This window comes from Oncorhynchus keta, unplaced genomic scaffold (assembly GCF_023373465.1).
Source record: "Oncorhynchus keta strain PuntledgeMale-10-30-2019 unplaced genomic scaffold, Oket_V2 Un_contig_20177_pilon_pilon, whole genome shotgun sequence".
Lineage (NCBI taxonomy): Eukaryota > Metazoa > Chordata > Actinopteri > Salmoniformes > Salmonidae > Oncorhynchus > Oncorhynchus keta.
In genome coordinates, this window is record NW_026281859.1 from 1 (window position 1) to 4076 (window position 4076).

General features: G+C 51.4%; 1 non-coding gene across 1 annotated transcript; it reads left to right on the plus strand.

The window, feature by feature from the left end:
* Positions 1 to 3671: 3671 nt before the first annotated feature.
* trnas-aga (transfer RNA serine (anticodon AGA)) lies at positions 3672 to 3753 on the plus strand. The gene has a single exon. It is a non-coding gene; the product is annotated as a tRNA-Ser (tRNA).
* The last annotated feature ends 323 nt before the right edge of the window (positions 3754 to 4076 follow it).

The window sequence follows — 4076 nt, forward strand, 5'->3', positions numbered from 1 at the left end:
CTTAATAACAAATGACTGAGGGGAACATTTCATGCTATCTCATAATGAACGCTAGCTAACGCACACAGATTAGCATCACTGTAGTGCTATTCACTCAACTGTACGACTTGATTAGTTCAGTGTTAGCTAGCTACATAGCTGTCTTTGTTTCCAAGATAATTGTGTAGTTTAGTGTGTGTAGCCTTGGAGTGATTATCTTAATTCACTGAGGTTCGCTAGCCAGCTATTGTCGTTCTTTTAACTCAACGTAACGTAAACAACACTGCTAGCTAGCCAGCTAGCCCCCGAATAGCAGCACTGTAGAAATTATTACACTCAACGGAACGACTTGATTAGTGTAGTGTCAACAACGCAGCTACTGCCAGCTAGCCTACTTTAGCAGTACTGTATCATTTTAATCATTTTAGTCAATAAGATTCTTGCTACGTAAGCCTAACTTTCTGAACATTCGAGACGTGTAGTCCGCTTGTCATTCCAATTTCCTTGCATTAGCGTAGCCTTTTCTGTAGCCTGTCAACTATGTGTCTGTCTATCCCTGTTCTCTCCTCTCTGCACAGACCATACAAACGCTCCACACCGCGTGGCCGCGACCACCCTAACCTGGTGGTCCCAGCGCGTACGACCCACGTGGAGTTCCAGGTCTCCGGTAGCCTCTGGAACTGCCAATCTGCGGCCAACAAGGCAGAGTTCATCTCAGCCTATGCCTCCCTCCAGTCCCTTGACTTCTTGGCACTGACGGAAACATGGATCACCACAGATAACACTGCTACTCCTACTGCTCTCTCCTCGTCCGCCCACGTGTTCTCGCACACCCCGAGAGCTTCTGGTCAGCGGGGTGGTGGCACCGGGATCCTCATCTCTCCCAAGTGGTCTTTCTCTTTCTCCCCTTACCCATCTGTCTATTGCCTCCTTTGAATTCCATGCTGTCACAGTTACCAGCCCTTTCAAGCTTAACATCCTTATCATTTATCGCCCTCCAGGTTCCCTTGGAGAGTTCATCAATGAGCTTGATGCCTTGATAAGCTCCTTTCCTGAGGACGGCTCACCTCTCACAGTTCTGGGCGACTTTAACCTCCCCACGTCTACCTTTGACTCATTCCTCTCTGCCTCCTTCTTTCCACTCCTCTCCTCTTTGACCTCACCCTCTCACCTTCCCCCTACTCACAAGGCAGGCAATACGCTTGACCTCATCTTTACTAGATGCTGTTCTTCCACTAACCTCATTGCAACTCCCTCCAAGTCTCCGACCACTACCTTGTATCCTTTTCCCTCTCGCTCTCATCCAACACTTCCCACACTGCCCCTACTCGGATGGTATCGCGCCGTCCCAACCTTCGCTCTCTCTCCCCGCTACTCTCTCCTCTTCCATCCTATCTTCTCTTCCCTCTGCTCAAACTTTCTCCAACCTATCTCCTGATTCTGCCTCCTCAACCCTCCTCTCCTCCCTTACTGCATCCTTTGACTCCCTATGTCCCCTATCCTCCAGGCCGGCTCGGTCCTCCCCTCCCGCTCCGTGGCTCGACGACTCATTGCGAGCTCACAGAACAGGGCTCCGGGCAGCCGAGCGGAAATGGAGGAAAACTCGCCTCCCTGCGGACCTGGCATCCTTTCACTCCCTCCTCTCTACATTTTCCTCCTCTGTCTCTGCTGCTAAAGCCACTTTCTACCATTCTAAGTTCCAAGCATCTGCCTCTAACCCTAGGAAGCTCTTTGCCACCTTCTCCTCCCTCCTGAATCCTCCCCCTCCCTCCTCCCTCTCTGCAGATGACTTCGTCAACCATTTTGAAAAGAAGGTCGATGACATCCGATCCTCGTTTGCTAAGTCAAACGACACCGCTGGTTCTGCTCACACTGCCCTACCCTATGCTCTGACCTCTTTCTCCCTCTCTCTCCAGATGAAATCTCGCGTCTTGTGACGGCCGGCCGCCCAACAACCTGCCCGCTTGACCCTATCCCCTCCTCTCTTCTCCAGACCATTTCCGGAGACCTTCTCCCTTACCTCACCTCGCTCATCAACTCATCCCTGACCGCTGGCTACGTCCCTCCCGTCTTCAAGAGAGCGAGAGTTGCACCCCTTCTGAAAAAACCTACACTCGATCCCTCCGATGTCAACAACTACAGACCAGTATCCCTTCTCTCTTTCTCTCCAAAACTCTTGAGCGTGCCGTCCTTGGCCAGCTCTACCGCTATCTCTCTCAGAATGACCTTCTTGATCCAAATCAGTCAGGTTTCAAGACTAGTCATTCAACTGAGACTGCTCTTCTCTGTATCACGGAGGCGCTCCGCACTGCTAAAGCTAACTCTCTCTCCTCTGCTCTCATCCTTCTAGACCTATCGGCTGCCTTCGATACTGTGAACCATCAGATCCTCCTCTCCACCCTCTCCGAGTTGGGCATCTCCGGCGCGGCCCACGCTTGGATTGCGTCCTACCTGACAGGTCGCTCCTACCAGGTGGCGTGGCGAGAATCTGTCTCCTCACCACGCGCTCTCACCACTGGTGTCCCCCAGGGCTCTGTTCTAGGCCCTCTTATTCTCGCTATACACCAAGTCACTTGGCTCTGTCATAACCTCACATGGTCTCTCCTATCATTGCTATGCAGACGACACACAATTAATCTTCTCCTTTCCCCTTCTGATGACCAGGTGGCGAATCGCATCTCTGCATGTCTGGCAGACATATCAGTGTGGATGACGGATCACCACCTCAAGCTGAACCTCAGCAAGACGGAGCTCCTCTTCCTCCCGGGGAAGGACTGCCCGCTCCATGATCTCGCCATCACGGTTGACAACTCCATTGTGTCCTCCTCCCAGAGCGCTAAGAACCTTGGCGTGATCCTGGACAACACCCTGACGTTCTCAACTAACATCAAGGCGGTGTCCCGTTCCTGTAGGTTCATGCTCTACAACATCCGCAGAGTACGACCCTGCCTCACACAGGAAGCGGCGCAGGTCCTAATCCAGGCACTTGTCATCTCCCCGTCTTGATTACTGCAACTCGCTGTTGGCTGGGCTCCCTGCCTGTGCCATTAAACCCCTACAACTCATCCAGAACGCCGCAGCCCGTCTGGTGTTCAACCTTCCCAAGTTCTCTCACGTCACCCCGCTCCTCCGCTCTCTCCACTGGCTTCCAGTTGAAGCTCGCATCCGCTACAAGACCATGGTGCTCGCCACGGAGCTGTGAGGGGAACGGCACCTCAGTACCTCCAGGCTCTGATCAGGCCCTACACCCAAACAAGGGCACTGCGTTCATCCACCTCTGGCCTGCTCGCCTCCCTACCACTGAGGAAGTACAGTTCCCGCTCAGCCCAGTCAAAACTGTTCGCTGCTCTGGCCCCCCAATGGTGGAACAAACTCCCTCACGACGCCAGGACAGCGGAGTCAATCACCACCTTCCGGAGACACCTGAAACCCCACCTCTTCAAGGAATACCTAGGATAGGGTAAGTAAGGGTAGGTAATCCTTCTCCCCCCAACAAGATTTAGATGCAAGTGGCTGTTCCACTGGTTGTCATAAGGTGTATGCACCAATTTGTAAGTCGCTCTGGATAAGAGCGTCTGCTAAATGACTTAAATGTAAATGTAATGTTAATGAGTTACTGCATTGTCTTTCAGTTGTAAAATTATCACTTTCTGTAGGCTATGCCTGGTGGCCCATTCACTGCTGACAAGCCTGTTGTCGTGGCCGAGTGGTTAAGGCGATGGACTAGAAATCCATTAGGATCTTCCTGCGCAGGTTCGAATCCTGCCGACAACGAAATTAGATGTTCTTGACCCCTCCGGAGGTTGAAGTTTAGTCGTGTTTCTTATACCAATCATATCCTAACAGATCTCCACAAGTACATAGGGATTAGTTGTCCATTTGGGATAGGATCCCACCTCACACCTTTACACACCTGGTTATCCATCCTTCTAGCTCTATAGGCCACAGTAGCATAGGTTACAGGTTTGTAGTCAAGCCACAGATTTCAGGTGAGATCTCATGATACACTCAACAATACAACAACACGATTCCCATGAATAACCATTCAGCCATTTGCTAAGATTTCACCCATTTTCACATGTGGAAACCTGTTGTCA